The following is a 21,773-nucleotide window of genomic DNA, read 5'->3' as shown; positions in this document are numbered from 1 at the left end:
AGTGCCGCCTCAACTTTCACGAAAAGCCGGATATGACGTCATCAAAGACATTTATCAAAAAAATGAAAAAAACGTATGGGAATATCATACCCAGGAACTTTCATGTCAAATTTCATAAAGATCGGTCCAGTAGTTTGGTCTGAATCGCTCTACACGCACACACACACACACACACACACACACACACACACACACACACACACACACACACACACACACACACATACACCACGACCCTCGTCTCGATTCCCCCCCCTCGATGTTAAAACATTTAGTCATAACTTGACTAAATGTAAAAAGAATAACAAACAAGTACACATAGTTCAGAAAAGACAAAAAAGTGTACAAATCATGATTTACAAAAAGGATTTTTGGGGATTCGAACTCGAGACCACCGGCTTCGGTGGCAAACGTCTTACCACCGCGCCACAAGGCTTACACAATCGAGGCGTGAAAGGGGCAGCCACCCACACTCGCTGTAGACTCGACTCTTACTCGCTTGTTGGGAGAGTCCCAGAGCTATTTTGAGCGCCCTGCACTCTATAATAGCCAGTTTTTTCATGAGCGCCGGGCGCGTCGCGAAATAAGCTTCGCACCCGTAAAGGAGGCGGGAGCGAATTAATGCCCGCACTACCTCTGTGACACACTTACGTCCTCTGGCCCAGGATTGGGACGCCAGGTAGCGTATGATATAAAGATCCTTGTTGGCCTTATTGATCAGATGTTCGATATGACTGGTCCAGTTAAGTCGGGTATCGATGATAACGCCGAGGAACTTAACTTCTGAGCTCGGTTTGATAATATCACAACCTATCTTTATACTGCAGTTCCTGTACAGTTGTCTACGGGAGACAACAAGAAAGACTGTTTTATTTGAGGCTAGTTGGAAGCCGTTGGTGTACATATATTGACAGAGGTTGTCGATTTTAGTTTGGTAAGCAGATAAGTCAACAGTGTTGGTAACTCTGTTATGGCGTGGTCTATTAGTGTCTATTAAGGCGAGGTCGTCCGCATACAGAAGTACACTGGCACCGTCAACCTTAACAGAAGTAATGTCATAGAGCATGATGGTGAATAAGTTTGGCGCGATGATACTGCCCTGGGGAACCCCCATGTCCAGCGCATGGGTTTCGGACACCGAAGAGCCCACTCGGACAGACATCTTGCGATTGCTGATGAAGTTTTTGATGAATTGGTACATGTGGCCAGAGACACCGATTCTGCCGCATATTGACTCAGGAAAGCAGCCATACCACATCACAAACAGAACTCTACAGTCCACAGGTGTTTTCTACAGACACACACACACACACACAGAAGCCGTATATATCTATATATATATATATCTATATGTATAAATATATAGAGAAAGATGACAGTATATTTTTCGCGTAGCTATAAATTGATTCGACCTTTGCACTTTTACAGTGAGGACAACTTACGGGTCCAAGGAAAGCGTTCTGGACACTGCGGTGACCTTCTAAAAATAGTAACAGAACGCCGGGAATATCCGAAGATGCCCCTAATACCGTACTGCACCATACGAAGGAAGGGAGGTAAACGCTGAAAACATGGAGAAGACATTAAGGAAGAGTTATGGAAGTTGATCCCCAAAAAAACACCAAAATCGGTTTGCGCTGCGCGCTGAGAGCACGTATTGAAATATCTCATCGACCAGATTTTGTGCAGGGTGTATCTGAATATGGACACCAAATTTGAAGCAGATCCATCGAGAACTTTGGCCGTGCATGGCGATCAATCTCACACACACACACACACACACACACACACACGCACACACACACAAGTCGTATTATATATATACATTTCTGCGGTAGGCCCTCTGCATAGACGAGAATCTTTCTTTGATTCCCCTATATATATATATACACACATACAGTACTCACCCACACACATACATGTACATACACACACATACACATACATACACACACACGTTATTAGCACATGTTATGCGTTTATTACATTTCAGACCTCTTTGCAGACACAGCACCTGAACAACAACAAAAATAGTTGCTCTTATAGCGTCAATACTTCACACGCCGAGTTCTTTCTGCTCCAGATTCTTTTACACACACACGCCCGCACACACTTTACACACACGAATCAACTGTTTGTTTTCAAGACTCAAGGAAGGGAACCCGGCTGACTGTGATCTAGTCATGTACTGCTGTTAATGCCCTTGCTGGTCATGCCTGTTGAGACAGGACGCCATTTTGCTTGTTAACAAACAGTACCGTTGCCACTCTCTGTCTTTCTCTGACACACACACACTCTGCATTTTGCTTGTCAAAAAGTGTATTATGCGTAGGTAACGAATCTACGTTATCATACGTGAGAAAGACCACTCATGGTATAACAATATGGTTCAAACCACAAGCGTTTTCAAAGTAGTATTCTTTATGACTGCTATTTGAACGACAGAATGGTCTTGATATAAGTCTACTGGGATCATCGCATCAGGACAAATTATTATTTTCGTATAACATAAAACTTCGAGTGTGAATTGCATTGCTGAACAACATTGTGAACCTATGAAGGAATCCTAACTGTTGTCTAGAATACATTGAGCCATATGTTAAAGGCACAGTAAGCCTCCCGTAAACCATCACAGATACTGTCAGGCTTTTACACACAGTACAAACACCCTTCCATTTGAACGCTCACCAAACGGGAACATACTAGGTGCCCTACGTAAAGAGCGAGCAATTTTCAAAGAATACATTTTTGCGTGGTTTATCTTACCCCTGAGCCATCGTGTGATCCAGTTTCCCTTTTTCACAATGCAGTCGTCAGTTTGTAATTTGAATGCGGCTCGCTGTGAGCTTATCTGCAATAGCACGTTATTATGTACCTCTGACTTTTTCACGAAACAAACGAATGTGGTTCATAAGAACTCGAGCGATGGCTTTTGACTACCTTGAACGGTTGAAAACGACGTTAAACACCAAATAAAGAAAGAAAGAAAGGCTTTTGACATAGGCTGCCTATAAACCGTCGTCTGCTTCGAAAACCACGACCTGCGTGACCCTGCCTCCGGGCTTTTCTTTTTTCAAAACTTCGAATTGTACTGATCTTGTCTTGATGAAAAAATAATTCTTTTATGATTTAAGAATGTTTGTGTAACAAGCTGTCAATTTATTATTTAGATTTTAAAAGTTAGGTCTAGCGCCAAAACGCATAATCATCGCTATACCGCTATCGCCAGTTGAAGGGAAGTAACTCATTTTTGACCTGAGTTCAGGATGGGTCCGATTGAGGGTGTACAAATTCGAAAAATTAATTCTTTGAAAATTGCTCGCTCTTCACGTAGGGCACCTAGGATGTTCCCGTTCGGTGAGTGTTCAAATGGAAAGGTGTTTGTACTGTGTGTAAAAGCCTGACAGTATCTGTGATGGTTTACGGGAGGCGTACTGTGCCTTTAAACCGTCTGTATCTGTGCAATGAACTGTCTCAATGGCTGAGATCCATGGAAGGCAGAATAAGTTTCACACAACATTCTCCATTGGCAAAATATGCACACAATTTGTTTTTCTCATCTAAATTATGTACACAACTGGTACGTTCAAACGTGTGAAACAAGAAACATTCTCCAGTGCTTACCTGTACCGTGAAGTCACCAACAAGGAAGCCATATGATAAGTGGCCGTCGATGCGACTGCTTGCTGTAATCAATATAATGCAGTATACCTGTCGATGCAACTTTTGAGGTGTAGTCTATTTTTGCTTCAACTGGAAAGTACGCGGCGCCTAATGTTAGCAACAGAAAAAATCAATAATACTTGAGCGCAGTGCTGTATAGAAATGCACACCGACATTTGCGTGCCCAGTCTGCAAGGAAGAGTGTTCGGTTATACGGTACATGTGATAAGAAATAAATATCTCAGCAAGCGTGCCACCAAGTCATCAGTAAAATCGAACATGTGATTCTTGTCGTAGTGATGCGGATGTAAGGGAATTACGAGAAGAATGTACAAATATTGGATATTGATATATACTCGCACATTTGTTTTGAGGGGTTTCCTGCAATGTGGTATTTGCAAGACTTGGCGTTTGGTCAACTGGACAAAACAGCAAACAGGAGTCAGTAACAGTTACTGCAGTCTTGCCACGTCAAGTGTTTGTATTCACACACTGCCGGTGTAACACGAAATATTTACTCCACGAACAATTTACTCCGGAGTAAAAATTTCGTACGACATTCTTACTCCGAGTACACCTTTTGTACGAGAAAAGAACTCCCCAAGGCACGAACAAATTACTCCCTCCACGAAATGTTTACTCTCCATTTTTTTTTACTCCCAGTAAAAATGTCGTACACGAAAATGGGATGCGGGCGAAGGGATAATGCCATGTGATCTCGCGCAAACGAATGTCGCGCTGTCCTCCCTCCACCCCTTCCACCACCAAGACTAACGGAGGACAAAGGAGTAAAAATAGGGAGATTAAGTGTACAGTGTCAGTGGTAGTGCTAGTGGTTAACTTAAGGAAAATCTATGTATCATTACGCGTTCCGCTTACGGTAACGAAACCGACAACGACGTCTCGGCGAGTGCGTTTAGTTTCTCTTTCGTTAACGTAATGGTAGGGAAGACAACTGATGCATAATTCTAAAGAGTACCGTCCCATGTCTTGACTCTTCATTTGGAAAAAGAAGAAAAGTCTTACCCGTAGCAGACGACGCAGCAGAGACGACACAAAGAAAACCAACAACCACAGAACCGGTAAGTGCAATGTTGTTTGTATTGATACATCGTAATGTTTCTTATATATATATAGGCCAAGATAATACGGGATGCAGCCCTGGGCAATCTGCAAAAGGCCCAGCCTTCCCATACCTGTCAACCTGTACGGTTTTCCCGTGTTGTGTACGGGATTTATCAAAATGTAGGTGTGTACGGCTTACACAGCCTAGCAGTACGGGCAAACCAAATTGTACCGGTAATTCATGTCAATGCTGTGAACCTTTCAAGATGCAAGTGACGATTAACACACACACACACATATCAGGCATATCAACTGAATCAAAGAGACACAGACAGGAGTAAGTGTAGTGCACGTTGTAGTGATCCACTGCTTGAATATGTGGGTCAGTGAATCCTTTAAAATAGCCCACTTCCATGGCTTCAGTGACCTTCCCGGTGTCAGATATCTGCATGATCGCTGACAAGTTTTATTTTGAGTTAGATACATGGAGTCCTTTTGAAAATTAGAATGTGGAACAAACTTACTAGTCACTTGTTTCTCTTTTAATTCAATCTATGATTCAACCATCATTTGAGAATTTAACTCCAGAAATGATGAATTGAAAAGCAGTATGAGAGATTATGCAAATGATTACTAAAAATAGACCTGCAGACAGTGCCCATGCTATTTTCCAAATCTCCTTCCTTTTCACCAGAGTGAGCCGTTTTGAAATTAAGTTACCAATTGGAACTTACTGAAAACTGTTTTCTTATTTAAATTGAAGTTTTGAGTCAATAATTATTGATAATTTACATCAGGACAAAGGGGGCAACTGTGTTATTTTTGGTTTTGTCAGAAATTTTTCAAACATGGTTATTTTCCATCCTGTAGATGAAACTTGTTTAAAATCAAGTTCATCCATTAGAGCGATTCTGGGGGGTAAACAGGCCTGAAGCTGGTTTTTGTATTTTCAAAAAAAAAAGTTGGTGTGTAAGGGATTGTTACCTTGAATACAGTTTCTAGTCATATAAATACAGGTTGGCCTTGGAGGGGGTTGACAGGTCTGCCTTCCGGCAGTGGTGAAGGCAAGTCTCTCATTGACATAGTCTCTGCATATCCAGGCCAAAACTAAAGATAGTTGCAGCAGAGTTCCCACAACAAACAAGCATAAATGAAACATAGAATTAATGGTTGGACATATTTGTACTCCCAACTGTATTCAATAACCTTTTTTTTTTTTTTAGGTTTCCTGGTCAGCCCAGGCCCCAGTCCACTACTAAATTTGTTAGCTTTGACATTCATACGTGTGGCCCCTTCAGCTGAATTGATTATCACAATTGTTATGCATGTGACATTATTTATTTTAAATTGCAGATGAAGTACCGACGATAAGGCGAAAGAGAAGAGGAGGGGTGCTAGAAGAGTACCAAGCCTTTCGGCGACAAGCGGACGAGGACAGAGAAAGAAGAAGGAGCGAGAGGGAGGAGAGAGAGTTCAGGAGGAGGGAAGCCGAAGCGGAGAGTGAGTTGAGGAGGGAGTAGCTGGATCTCCGCAGGCAAGAACTCGCGTTGCAGGCAAAGCGAGATGCCGCTTTTTTTTTTAGTTACTTTTACAAAAAAAATGATTACCAGAAATCTTTCTTTGGGTGGGTGGGGGGTGGTCGTGATCAGTTTTATTTCAGAAAATAAATTTTCAGCGTTTTTTTCTTTAGTATAATTTTTAATTCTGTAGGGGTGGAATGTGGCGATTTTAACTTTTTTTTGTTTTTTTGTTACTCTGTTGTGTGTTATATTTTGATTCAGTAAAAATGTTGATTGCTAAGTTCACTTTTGTTTTCAAATCTTGTTCAAATTTTGTGTGTGAGTTTGTGTGATTAGAGATGAATTATTCCAAAAACGCAAGGAAAACAAGGTTGGCATTATCCTCCTACATTCGGTAATATTAGGCATGTATGAAGTCTAAAGTTCCGCAACATCTACAGTTTCATATATTTTAATTAAGCACAAGGTCACACGGAAAACCCATTCTTCTTTTTTATGCCAATGGTGACAAGACAACAAGCGACCCAAAACTACCTGTTAGCCGGCCGCACTGCTTGACCTCAGTACCAGAGCGACCGCAAGCAAAGCCCGACTTGATATGGTGATCTTTGATTACTTTTCCTTCACTTATCCAAACATTATTCTCTTCCTGAATTTTTATAAGCCAGACTCCATGGCAAACACCTAGCAATGACCAGGATCAGAAATACATCTCACTTTAGCCAAGTCTGAGTAGTCTGTTATTCTTCTTTCTTGATTGATTGCCTCCCTTTCACCATAAAATTCTCTGATTTCCAAATCTGAGATGCATGCATCAGTTTTACTGTTATATCTGCAATAAATTTAGTTTCTGTACATTTATCATTAATCATAATTATTCCAATAAATTGACTTGCACTAAAGCTAAGTTAGAGAGAGAATTTACTGACAACAATTAAATCAGATCTAGAGTGAGTTGTTTCAACATAAAAACAAGCATTATAATTGTACAAACACATAGACATGTATACACACTTTGGACTGAACTCTCACTCTGTAATACAATTTCAAACGTTGAATTTAATTACTATTTCTTCAAGCTTTGCCATGCAAAGGGCAATATTTTAACAAGTCTCAAATGTATGTTCTGTTACTCAAAATAATCCCTTTAACTTCAAGTACTATTAATTATAAATTATTTATAACACCTTATACACATATATATGTAGATAACCAATTCTAACTTCATATGACTATAATTTGATTTTCAATTTGTTTCACTTTCAAAGTCAAATAATCATACAGCAAATAGTACACAAACTCATTTCAATTCATGGACAGATCCAGTTATTAATATGTGGTTATTTAGGAATGTAATGGCACTAGAAATAAAATAATTAATGAAGATGTAAGGTCTAGCTCCAGGTGTGTTCAGCTACATTTGGTGGGCGTATCAAAATACGATCATGATAATCAGAGACGAGAGATGATGCATGCGTGTCTTCGTGTTTTCCAAGCCCTGAGACTTTCGCTGTGAAAGTGGGATCTTTTTCGTGCGCAAGTGTGCACACGGGGGTGTTCGGACACCGAAGAGAGTCTGCACAAAGTTGACTCCGAGAAATAAATCTCTCGCCGAACGTGGGGATCGAACCAAACCAAACACTTTTAACCCCCCCCCCCCCCCCTTATAGAGGATGAGTGAGTGGTCAGCAGCAAATAAAGATGTACATTCCAACAGATCACTGAAAGTGACGCAAGGCTGCCCAAATGGCAGGTAAAAATAGTTATACACGTTAAAAATACACTCAAGCAAAATGTGTGAGTGTACGTGGGAGTTTCAGCCCATGAATGTAGAAGAAGAAGATTGGATCTTTTGTAAGGACGGGTCCTGAGGCAAATCCACACAGCCCAAATATTTGACAGTTCAGTGTCTTTGAAAAAGTTATAGTTGAAGAACAAGATTTTCAGTGAAGAGTGGAGAGTCCCATGTGACTGCCTGGCTGGTGATGATGGTTGTTTAGTGGCCGCTTGGTACCGAGGTATGGGCAGACAAGAAGACCCTCTGCCTGCAAACTACAAATTACAACACAGCAGTACCCATGTCAGAGATCCATGTGCACACCTACTAATGCATAATGAAGAATAGCATGTACTAAAGTAATTTGCGAAAGCAAGTACAGCTGTACAGGCTGATAAAGCAAAGTAGCACTAGCAGTTACTTCAAGAAAGTCACTGTCCTGCAAGATATGTCAAAAGCCGGTATATACCACACAAACAAATTATGTTCGGTGTCAGTATGAGTGACCATCAGATATGTATTTATACACAAGTGACAAGAGCATACAATTTTACAAATGATCAATAAATGGAGGTCAGCTGGGTTCTTACCTGGCTTTATTTTTACGCAGGTTCACTTGATAATAGACATATGCTTGTTTGGAATCAGTAGCGAAATAAGAAACAGAAAAACAACTCACTGAATATTCACAGTAAATGCAAACTTCATGACTTTGCGAATCAAATCATGGAGGAGGATCATTAAACTATCATTCTGACTGAAATACAACTCAACTTCACAGCAACCAGGGTAAAAAAAATAAATCCTCACCACTGGCCTTGGTTCCTTGATTGTTCATTCCATTAGGCGCCTGCATAGTCCTCTGCATTCCCAGAAGGGCGCACAGTCTCCGAATCTCTTCCGCGCTGAAGCGAAATAAGTCCTCACATTCGATGGCTGTGAAGTGATCGAGGGCGAACTGACCCTCATAGGCCCTTCTTTCTGGCTGTTGAAATGTAGGTTAAACTTAGTGAAATCATGGATCACTTGTACACTTTATTCAATTAATTAGCCTGAAAATTCTGCTGAAGCTACTCAAATCAATACTGGGTAACAGAGGGAAAGTTAAACTCCAACATTTTAACTCGCCAGCTGGGCGAGTAACTTCAAGAAAGTCACTTTCTTTCTTTATTTGGTGTTTAACGTCGTTTTCAACCATTCAAGGTTATATCGCGACGGGGAAAGGGGGGAGATGGGATAGGGGAAAGATGGGATAGAGCCACTTGTTAATTGTTTCTTGTTCACAAGAAAGTCACTAACCTGGCAGAAATTTCCCCGCCCCGATACATACCAGTTACCACAATTGATCTGCAGTAGCGTTAAAACCCTTTTGGTTGCATTTGACCAGAATTTTAATTGACCAGCCAGGTGAGTTGCGAGCCTGTTGTTACTAGCCAAGCGGATTGTTCACTCGCCCCTGCATAACAAATGACCCTTACACTAAGTTACAGGTTGAACTTGAAGCATGTTGGATAAATAGTTTCAACTGTGCATCTCAAAAAGCACCAGTTGACAGTATTCTGATATAAATACTGTGTATGTTTTAGAACACAGAAGTTTCCTTGTACTGAAGTAATTTGATCCTAGAAATAATAAAACTAGAACCAAGGTGCCTTGTGCTTAAAAGTCTGATAGAACCAGTAAGTGTAACATCCTTCTTGAAAGTACATGTATTGCTATCAAATTAAAATGACACAAGAACACAAACTGACAGTGACAAAGACTCTGTGACAGAGAGTGGACTTAATAATAATATTCATGCTTTGATGAAACTAAAACTCTTGACTGCAGATTTGGTCATCAGTTTCCATTTGATTTTGATTCTTGAACAGTAAATAGTTAAAACTCTATGTTTATAAACCATTAAATGTAAGTAACAAAGTCACACGGAAACCAAATCTAGGTGTAAGTGTTAGATCTACCCAATATCACTATCAGTATCACTGTAGATTCAGACAAGATCACTTTCATGACTATGAAATCTAACCAAAAAAACATTTAATTTTTTACATGAACAACATTTAAAACCTAACCATAACCAATCCAAAGTAACCTCACCGGCCATAACCAAAATATACGCCTGTTCCTGACAGTTAGATCTATATTTCAGCGGAACCTTTAATGCCTTTAGAAGCTAAGCTTTGACTTGTTTGCTAACCTGATCAAGCAGTGCGAAGACAACAAAATCATCTTCTGCGTCATCCTCGTCCCACGCCGCAAGCTCAAAAGTTGGTCCCTGGCATCCATGAAGATCGATCTTAAAACAAAACATAAACAGCGAGAGGATTGGAACATTTGCAACTTTTCACTGCATAACTCATCTTCCAGACAGTAAGCGAAATCGAAATCAAAAAGGGTGAATCGAAAAACTGAACACAAATCAAAAGCAGCCATTTTTTGTGTGTTTGAAATGTGAAAAAGCTTGCTCTGTTCAACGCTTAAATTACAGCATCAAACCAGGATTATATCACACATTAAACTGACATTTGTACCATTAAGTGGTTTAGGAACATACTAGTTATAAATAATCGTGTAAATAAACAAGCGTTCGCTCAGTTTTTACATACCTTTTGGGGCTCGTTATTTTCGTCGATTCAACCACAGCTCGTTAGCGGATCGAAGGAAGCATCCGTAAACTTTGACCCCTAACCTTTGAACTGCGCACACATCGCTGACGTCAACACATAAAAAAGTACCGATAACCACTAGCACTACCACTGGCACTGTACACTTAATCAGTCTAATGTCGTACACCTGGTATGGGAAGTTAAATTGCTCGTGTTAGGGTGACGTAATTTATTCGTTATTAATTTTATTCGTCAGGGGAGTAACATTTTGTGTACGAAATGTTTACTCGGAACTCACCTGACCTGTCGTGGGGAGTAATTTTCTCGTGTAATGGAGGAGTACTTTTTTCGCAAAGGGAGTAACATTTTCGTACAACATTTTTACTCCGGAGTAAAACTCTCGTGGGAGTAATTTTCCCAGCAGCGTGACGCCCCCAGCCTCTCTACTTCACGTACATCAGTACACATGTACGCTGAACTACATCTTCAAGTACACAGACAAACCCACACTGACACACACACACACACACACACACACACACACACAACACACACACACACACACACACACACACACACATGCGCGCTAAACTACATCTACACACACACTACTCCATACTTTGGGCTCCTATACTACAGTCACATGATTCACTGAATGCGTTGGTGTTTACTGTTTTGTATTGTTGTCATGTGGCCGCTATGCGACGCTCGCTGGCTCAGTCTCCCGTCTGGGTCAGCGCGCATCAGGGTCCCATGTTGTGTACACGGAGAGAGAGAGAGAGAGAGAGAGAGAGAGAGAGAGAGGGGTCTACTTGGGATTTCGGGAATTGAGAGAGAGAGAGAGAGAGAGAGAGAGAGAGAGAGAGAGAGAGAGAGGGAGAGACAGAGACAGAGAGAGAGAGACAGAGAGAGAGAGAGAGAGAGACAGAGAGAGAGAGACCGCTGAAAACAGACATTTGTAATCCAAAAGTTCTATCAGTGGGCCAAACCAGGTGTTTTTATATAAAATAACATGGGTATGCATATGATCATTTTAGTAGGAGTAAAACACGTGTCGCAATATTCGTTTGCGCAGTTCGTTTAGAAAGCAGACCATGTCTAGTTTAGCATATCAAATTTAAACGAACCTAACGAATAATAAACAAAAGAAGTAACGTTTTTACAAACTACAACATTCATTTGAACTATGCGGGAGTAACCTCATTCTGCAACAAAGGGAGATAATTTGCAGTATATCGCCGCTTCGCATTTGAACTAGTTATCTCCCCTGTACCACATTTGGCAAAATAAGGGTGGTGATGCGCATGGTTTGGTCGGATCACGTACATGTTGGCTGCAAGGAGACTGCGTCTTTATTGGTCTGTCTGTTTGTCTGGCTGGCTGGCTGGCTGGCTGTCTGTCTGTCGGTCTCAGTTTCTGTGTCACTGTCTCTGTCTTTGTGTCTCTCTCAAATCAGAATTCGAAATTCAATCATGTGTTTTTGAAACATTTTAATAGTTGTCTAGATTGTAATCAATAGCAATGTTGAATGTAATGGTACTGTAGCCACGGATGGGCGAGGCCTCACAAATCAGCACCATCCTGACCTCAGGTCAAAATGAGTTCGGCTCATTCTCTCCCTGACAGGATGCCTTGAGTTTCCTTGTCTGACAAGGAAACCGATTTTTAAAAAAAACATATTTAGAGCTTTTTGTAATGTGTTATGGATGTAAGCAGATTCGCGATCGTCGATAATGATTTTTCATGGTGTTTTGTAATTTTTAAATTACAGAGGAATTTTTATTTTAGGCCAAATAAAACAAATGCTTTGGTTACGGTTTCATGGCCAAAAAAAATAGGGTAGGTAGGTCGATTAAACTTTTTTTTTTGTTTTTTTGTTTTTGGTTGGTCCCTCTTGAAATGATAAAAATATTTGTGTATGCAGGATATTCGAGGTATTTTCATATTGGTGTATTTGGAACCACAGATATTAATTACTTTTTCATGTTAAGAAAAGAAAACTGGACATACCCTTTAAACTGTATAGTGCCACTAGTGAACACAGTTTTCGAGAGTCATGCCAAAGTCCAGTTCGAAAGAGTCTTCGGGCTCGGCACTTATTTTCGTCGACCCAACACATTTTATCCCGAACAGTTTGCCGTCCAAAGTTGGATGAAAATCATGAAAAATGTCCACCAAGGTTGCACTCTTCGAGTACCGACTTATCAGTCGTGTTTGTTCGATATGAACGCACTTTCCGAATACGATTGCAAAAACGTTCGCGCAACGAACGAACGCACGAGACTGACTTCCCTTGGATATGGGAGTTGTAAAAAGCGGAGTGGTGTCCCTTGTCGGGCTTGTTGTTGTCTGCTCGCCGGCGATCGATGTTTTCTCTGTGCCGTGGTGTTGTCGTTTTCGGTGGGTTTTTGTGTGTGTGTGTGGTTTTTTTGTGTGTATGTATGTGTTTGGTTCATTTTATTTTTAGCTTTAGGACCAAAAAAAAAGTTTAGGGTCGGCCCAAAAAGTTAGGGTCGGTCGGGAAACCGTAACCAAAGCATTTTTTTTTTTGGCCTTAGACAGTTTCAAGCGAGCTATTTTTTGCGGATGTATTTACTGTGCAAGCAACTCTAAATATGGCATAAGTGTCACGAGATAATCGACCCGTTTGGTTTCGACGCTCGTTGGAGCAGACGATTTTTTGACAGTGATGCAACCATATATTACGGTCTCCTTCCGGCAGCAGTCCCAAAATTTCGACTTGTTTTGACCTTAGAACGATGTCTTTATTATAACTGTCTCTTCTTCTTCGTCGTTCACTAGATGGACTCATTTTGTGATTTGCGTGATGCAGCGCTTTTTGGCACCCAGGGGGTCCCGCATCTCCGACTTCGGCCTTTGACGTTGGTCAGGGGTCCCTCCCCTAGACCAATTGCCTTCCTGGGCTGTTGAGCTTGGTCTGCCCGTGGTTCTATTTCGGAGTTTTCCTTCTCCTAGACTGTGAAGAACAGAACGGAGATCACTGTCGAAGTCGGCCAATCTGCAATCATTTTCGTCTCGCGAACACTGCTCGTGAACAACATATGGGAGATCACTCTGTATTCTGGTTTTGATAGATTCGCGTAGGACTTTCGCGTCCGGTCAGAGAGACAACTGGCGATAGCCGTGGAGCGAGGATTAACAGAATGAAATCAGCACATGTTTTACTGTCGGCATTATCTTTTATTTGTTTGTGAAGAGATCACTTTCCTTCCCTTGTCTTATCTCATCTTGTCTTCTCTCTCTTTTTCGCTTTCTCTCTTTCTTTCGCGTTCATCCAAGTGTGCAACTCTTTAACTGTGGAACTGAGGATTTTATGTGTAATACCTGATACGGCCGTAAACAAACAAACCGAAACAGAGCAAACAGCCCGGTCCACCCTCTTTCCCACCCCCAAAACCCCAAAAAACCCAGTCCCCCCTTCTTCCCACCCCCCAAATCCCCAGTCCCCCCCCCCCCACCTTCCCACTCCCAAAACCCACCCTATCCTCCTGACCCCCCCCCCCCCACACCCACCCACCCCTCCATGTATGCAGCAAAAAACCTCTAGTACACCAGAATCTTCAATATGCTGAAGGCGGGGGGAACCAGAAGAAGAGAAGAACAAACAAACAAACAAACAAACAAACAAACAAACAGACAAAACAAAAATAACATCGTTAGGCCGACATGCTTTAAACACCTTTGTGTCTGTGTAGACCTGTTGTTTGTGACTAATTAGTCTGCCCGTAATCCTTCCGTGTCTGTTACCAGTGGCTATTTCTAGTATCATGGCAGAAAGTCAGTTCTATAAACTATTTCTTGTGACTGGTAAATGATATCAACAGCAATATCGTCATGCACACACATTTTGGCACATAACATTACCGTTTTAAGATGCTACAGCTGACAACAGATCAAGAATGCTGATACAACGTTTGACGGCGTCACATTTTGTGGCAAGGAAATCTCACCGTGTCACGCGATAAACCTCGGTTTAGTGGTCAAAGGTCACGTGGGTTGACTGCTTCCGGTCTGGGACTGGTGTTAGAAACAGGGTGGAGTCGCATTCTTCAAACGGCGCCGTCGCGTGTTGATGTAAAATTATGCGCAACATTTAGAGTTGTATTCTTAACGGGGGAGCACATTTTTGAAGAAAAAATGCAAGGATTTACTCGGCTAAGTAAACCGCAGGACAGCGAGATTCCACTAATTTGACTTCACGTCAGCATTGTAAAAAGACAATGACGAGGTTATACATAAGTAGCATTTTTGTGGCTACATAATCCTATGAAACGCATGCAAAACGTAATTATATACCTTCGTGATTTTTATATTTGACATGTTTGGTAAGGTTACGCAATGTATTCAGCATTGCAACCTTATCAAGCTGTTACATTGTTCAATGCTGCCGCACGCAATGGCAATAATTATGCTTGTCGTAAAAACATGTCTTAAACATTGCGTGACAAAGCGAATCAGCATGAAACACAATAGGCCCTATTTCAGGTTTAAAGGTCCTTGTCTACATTTTTATACCGAAATCGCCATTTGACCATTAAAATGCAGAGTCTATTATCTACAAATATCAACAATACACCCCCTTTCGATCAGGAAAGACGAAGCCAGTGTAGCCGTTTGAAAATTCATTGTAGTATTCCAGCATAGTACTCATAGTAGGATATCCTTATTTGGAAAATGCCAAGCGCAAAACTCCTCTCAAATCCCGTGCATTTCGTGCGTTTAAAAAAAAGCGTGGACAGCGCTCAAGTGTCAAACTGTTGCTGCACTTGTTTGGGCGTGGCTATAAGCATAGTGACATGAATTTGATTGGTCAGTATTTTTAGGCAAAGCACATGTTCTCAGCAAACAGAAAACAAAATATGACGCTACCCAAAAATAAAATCTTTTTGTACATATATTTTTTTTCTAGAACTTTTTTCCCCATGGTTCATTCATCATCTGACATAACTTTTTAGCGAAATCTAACCATAAGATTATTGAAAAAAAGCAAAAATGTAGACGACCACCTTTAAAACATCACTCACAGTTCTGAAATACTGGACAACACAAATGAACAAGACAAACTGCACGAAGCTTTGGCACTGAATTTTCAATAAAAAAAACTTTGCAAAGGCTTCACGAAGTAAGCTTTTGGCTCACTTAAGGTCAACTAGCCCTTTGTGTAGTACAATGCCGTCCAGTTTATGAGCACTGGCTGATAGTAGGGAGATTTAAAAAACGAAACGTCGGGACGTTTCGTTTTGAAGTTGTGGTAAACGTCATCATTTCGGGGGTCTCTCGCTGGAAAGGTGAAGGTCAACTGAAACGGAACGTGGAACGTCAAAACGCAGTCACGTTTTCCACCCCCAAAAAACGAACAATATTTCGTCAACTTTTGTGAGTATTTTTGCACACTAACAGTTTTATTTGTTGGCCATTTTATGCATTGCTAGATTCATCAACCCTTTCACAGTCTTTCAGCGCTGAGAATGTGTTCATTGGAGGTAGACAACTGTTGTGAACTGAAATATTTTGAAGGGTGCTGATCCTGGTACATTTATCCAACTTCATGGTGAGAAAGCAAATGGCGAAGCAGAAGTAGGTCATCGCATCGAATTTTTATTCTGGCTTCGTATGTGATTTTGTATAAACAAAGTCTGTGTGATTTATTTGGACTGAAAATAATCAAAGTATGCCCGATTCTGGACCACCTCCTAGGGTTTTTTTTCCATGCTGATCGAGGACAGATGTGATAATTTCACTTGAAGATTTATCGCCCTTCCTTCATTCCGAAACGAAACGTGAATACATCTAAATCTTGTCTGCGGCCTATGCCGTCTCGTTTCACGTTCCGTTTCGCGGGGTGACTCATTCACCAAACGAAACGAGCTGCAAAACGAAACGTGCTGTCTTTTAAATCTCCCTATACTTCATGAAAAACGAAAAACGAAAGGAAGATAACAGATCATCTTGTGTATGTGATTCTTTTTACCATGCATGACATATAAACGACATTGTCTGACTTTCTATAGTCTGATTTGTATTGTAATGAAGTCGCGAAAACGTGCAAGGGAGACGCATGTTTGAGTGTGTGCTACAACACAGTCATTGTGAACACAAAGCAGATGTCGCTCTCACCTTCCCATGTCAACGGGAGGTCAGGAGTCGGTCTGAAGCCACGGCAGACTTATGTCCGGCCGGCACATCCACCTGTCGTTTCTACCTATAAAACTTACCTGGCAGACAGGGCAGGACCTGCAAGCAACAGGTCTGTGTCGCCGTCGAGAAGGGGGGGGGGGGGGGAGGGGTTGGGGTGTGAGATCGGATGTGCCCATAATTAAATACTTCACGTGGGATTATGGTGCGGGATTCTTGCCATGCTTTCTGTCTGGACATTGGGAAAGAATAGTCATGTCTTTTTTTTAGGTTGACTTCTGAATACTTTGTGTGTGTGTTTTTGTTGATGTTCACAACTTGATCGTCTCCTGTTTTCAAGATGTTCTTTTTGCGTGTTTGTGTGTATGTCTTTATAATTCCTTTGCTAGTCTTCCTCTTCGTATTTTTGTCTGTCTTGTTCATTTGTCTGTTTTTCTGTCTAAATGATGATGTTTTTGACTGTCGTATGGACCGAACAATCCCATTAAACATTGTGCTTTGTGACTTCAGCTGGACAGGATTGACAAGTCTAAATGTATATAATTCATATAAGGAATTGTGTAGCAGACGATAGATTGACCAACAATTATCAGCAACTAAACAACGGTCGATTTATCGCCGTCAAAACCAGAAAATTCGGTGCATAAAACAAGTTGTCAATGAAGCTGCAAATTACTTTAAATCACAACCTTTCTCGTTACTTCTTCCTTTAATTCCAGCATACATGTTTTGTAACCTGTACTAAGATTTAACTGATACTGTGTACCCGTCTTTGCATGTATCTTTTTCCACGCCCATACATTAAGCTGGGGAACTATCGTTTGTAGAAAACAAAATGCAGAAGTGAAATATTCAAACTCTGACAAAAATAAACACAAAACAGACAAAAGGAACGTCTCCAAGACACTATAACATAACATAAATCAAAACCAAGAATAATTAAGCGAAAACCAAAGCAACAAAACATCAACAAAACGAATACTTTCCAAAGCTAAACAGCACGAGTTCACGTAAACACAAACAACTTCCACCAACAGAAGAACAGTGTCTGTGCGCGCGCATGCTCGCCTGATTATCCAATCACAAATGCCTTTTCAGCATATTATGTTCGAGGATTTCTAAAGCAGATGATGGATTGGGGGTGTGTGTATGGCATGATATGTGTCGTGCTTCTACTCATAATCTCCGATGTCATTTAAAGAGTTACAAATACTTACCTTTAACAAAAAATGTTTTGACAAAAACCTATGAGTGTAGGGTAGTACGCATTTCTTTTTGACTTTTCCGCTGAACGGAATTTCTTCCCAATCTGAAGGTAAGCATGCTCAAAAACTGTCCACACTGGTATGCCCTATTTGTCCCATTTGTAGAGTTTGACAAAAAAGATTTCAAAACAGATGGAAAAAAAAAGCTAAAAAGAAAAGAAGAAAAAACATACTTCGTTTCAAATCAAGTAATATAACTGCCTGTAAATGTTTGGCAGATATTTTTGTCGCTTCACTTGAACAAAACTATTTTGTAATGTGATCGAGGTCATATCTTAACACTGTTAAGGTTTGCTCTTTTGTACATGCTACATCAACAGCAACAACAACAACGACAACAACAGGTCAAGTCAACACACACAACCTCGAACCACTTCCACCAGCGAAGGTAAACTACAGGTCTCACTTTACAGTCTCTGTGCGCATGCTCGCCCGATTAACCAATCACAAAGTTGAAACGCCGCTCCAACATATTATGTCCCCGGATTTCAAAAGCGTTTGATGGATTGGATGAGAGTGTATTGGATACAGAGCGAGAGTGAGAGAAAGAGAGACAGAGACAGAGACTTGCTAAATAACGTTCAAAGAAGGCAGTTTGTAGCTCACTCTTACATCAATGTTACTATGAGCCCCCCCCCCCCAAAAAAAAACAAAACAAAAAAAAAAACCAACCTGAAAATAAAGGCAAAGTCGGATTTGATGTGCTTAATTGTTGCATGTAAACATGGCAATGCCATTATGGACAGGTAACCCTGTGAAAGCAGTACCCTGCTGCCACCTCCCCCCAAAAAAACACCCACCTCATTTCCCCCTCTCCCTCCCCTCCCTCCCTCCCTTCCTCTCTATCATCGTCGTCCGTTTCATGGTTGTGGAGCCTGTGTTTGCAAGCAGCGGTGCAGAACTGTAGCAGAAAGGCGTCGCTGCCAGGTCAGGATTAGTTCCGCTAAACCGCACACAAATCATCTGTGTCATTATCCTGGGCATTTTGTCGCTAAACTTCCAGTGATTTCATTCAAGATGTTTTTCTTATCTAAGCCACTGTCCTTCCCAGTAAACACACTCTGTAGCAAAAATATTGTGCGACTTGCAGTAGCCACCCTGTGACTTGTGTGAGATGAACTGATGAAAATCGGGAACATGTTCTCAAAGACTTTGGTAAATTCGGGATCAGAGAAACAAAGGGAAGTAATAAATGCATACGGCACGTGAAATAGAGTAAGTGAGAGTTATACGGAACCAAGCTCCTGGCACGTGAGAGAATAAGAAACATTGGAATGAACAAGCGACTTTGACGGGCGTTGTGGCGGGGTGGTAAGACGTCGGCCTCCTAATCGGAAGGTCGAGGGTTCGAATCCCGGCCGCGGCCGCCTGGTGGGTTAAGTGTGGAGATTTTTCCGATCTCCCAGGTCAACTTATGTGCAGACCTGCTAGTGGCTTATCCCCCTTCGTGTGTACACGCAAGCACAAGACCAAGTGCGCACGTAAAAGATCCTGTAATCCATGTCAGAGTTCGGTGGGTTATAGAAACACGAAAATACCCAGCATGCTTCCTCCGAAAGCGGCGTATGGCTGCCTAAATGGCGGGGTAAAAACGGTCATACACGTAAAATTCCACTCGTGCAAAAACACGAGTGTACGTGGGAGTTTCAGCCCACGAACGCAGAAGAAGAAGAACAAGCGACTTTCATTTTCAAATTTGGGATCAGTCATGTCAAAGAAGAAACGAGGATTCGAACCAGACATTCTCCAACTGTGTTTTGTTTTGCATCCTGTGCAGAGGCTTGTGAATCGAAGATTTCTGACTATGTCGTAATTTTCTGTATTGTATCTTTTCGTAAACGTTCCATAAATATGTGTCTCTCGCTTTTCAGCGTGGTAAAACCTTAGTGTTTTCAGTGCCCCTTTGCGTGAGAGGACAGCGCTTTTAAGGATACAGTTTTCAAGCTGAGATGAGTTATACTCGCTATCAAGTAACAGCAAAGTGCTTTCTTTTCATCTCTAAATCGGGCAGTTTATAATACGTTCCATGTCTTGTTGGCGCCTTTAAAGATAATGGAATACAGCATAATTATGTTAACCTGCTACACACACGAACATGTGAAGAATTTCACTACTACAGTCTGAAAATAAGCTACAAATAATGGTGACAAGCATTATCAAAGATGATACGATTGTGATTTATGATGGGAAGGCATCTTTGGTAACGTCGACGTAATGTTCTTTGGCGCGTGTGTGTTTCAATGAATTGCCCTTTCGGAATAATATCTTTTACTCACAGTATCATTTTATATTCTTATTCTTCTTCGTTCATTGGCTGAAACTATCATGGTTTTTAAGTGTATGACCGTTTTTTTCCCGTCATTCAGGCAGCCATACGCCGTTTTCAAGGGATGCATGCTTGGTAGTTTCGTGTTTTTATAACCCACCGAACTCAGATATGGATTACAGAATCTTTTCCGTGCGCACTTGGTCTTTTGCTTGCGTGTACACACGAAGGGGCATAAGGCACTAGCAGGTCTACACATAAGTTGACATGGGAGATCGGACAAATCTCCAACCTTAACCAACCAGGCGCGGCCGGGATTCGAGCCCACGACCTTCCGCTTGGGAGGCCAGCGTCTCCAGACAATTGTGCCCGTCGGTAGATCTATTAGTCGGGACGCGACATTATTTTTCACACGTCAGTTGCGGGCTTTCAATCCCGAAGGCTGGTTCCATCCACTGACGGAAGTATCACTGTGTTCTGGCGATGTTTTCTTTGAACCCCGGCAGCAGTGACGATCATCTCTAGATTGCAATCAGCAAAGGTCGTAGCTCGGATCAGTCGGGACTTTGCTTGGTGTTACGCCTATTCCACATCCCGCGTGTGTTTTAGTCACACTGAGGATCCTTTGGGATCCTCAAATAATGACACGAAAGCATGTGACGTAAAAGTGACCAACACGACCGTCAGTTTTGTATCTTGTTATTGCATTATTGTTAGACCAGCTTACAAGAATTGAAACCACTGGTGTGGCTAATTGTGACCCCCTCAGTGGAACCTTAGAGGACCCCAACACCAGAAAGTTCGCCTTTAGACATATTGTCAATCGGGACATCGTTCCAAACTTGACACCCTTTAGAATGCCTTTGTTTGGAAATAAAAGTTCATATCTCCAGACATATTGTCTTTCGGGACAGCATTCCAAGCTGTATATCCTTTATCAGTGGTTTCTCAAGTTTCAAGTTTCAAGTTTTATTTATTCCAATAAAACCCCGTGAGGGTACATGGAAAATTAAAAAACACAATAAAAACACATTTCATTCAACACCAAATAAAAGGAACCAAAACAAAAAGAAATCAGACTATGTACAGAAAAGGGAGTTGAGGGGTGAGGGAGAGCAAAAACAATACAAGAAACAATTCAACAATAATAATAATAAATAATAATAATAATAATAATAATAATGATAATAATAATACAAAAAATAATAAAACATTACAAGTGCAAAGTGATTACATACATTTCTTTACTATGGGAAATGGGGGGAAGGGAGAGGGGGGGGGTGATGGGTGGGTTAACATAAGGACAAAAATACTATTACAAACAACACAAAACAGATAACGGAATATAAAGCTAAAAGAGAATTAAATTTTACTCGCTTCTCAAACAGTCCATGACAAGTGTCATGAACTTTGCGAGTTTTAGCAATAAACTCTTTTTTGTAGTGGAAAAAAGCT

At 41.2% G+C, this 21,773-nt stretch overlaps 1 long non-coding RNA gene across 1 annotated transcript; it reads right to left on the bottom strand.

Moving 5' to 3' along the window:
* Nucleotides 1-8,776: 8,776 nt before the first annotated feature.
* LOC138970292 (uncharacterized) lies at nt 8,777-10,806 on the bottom strand. Its single transcript, XR_011456874.1, has 3 exons — nt 10,632-10,806; nt 10,223-10,321; nt 8,777-9,010 (listed from the first exon to the last, which is right to left on the bottom strand). It is a non-coding gene; the product is annotated as an uncharacterized lncRNA (long non-coding RNA).
* Nucleotides 10,807-21,773: the final 10,967 nt, after the last annotated feature.

The sequence above is a fragment of the Littorina saxatilis genome, linkage group LG7 (genome assembly GCF_037325665.1).
Source record: "Littorina saxatilis isolate snail1 linkage group LG7, US_GU_Lsax_2.0, whole genome shotgun sequence".
NCBI classification, from domain to species: Eukaryota; Metazoa; Mollusca; class Gastropoda; order Littorinimorpha; family Littorinidae; genus Littorina; species Littorina saxatilis.
The sequence above is the reverse complement of the archived record's forward strand: the minus strand, read 5'-3'. Positions and strand labels throughout refer to the sequence as shown.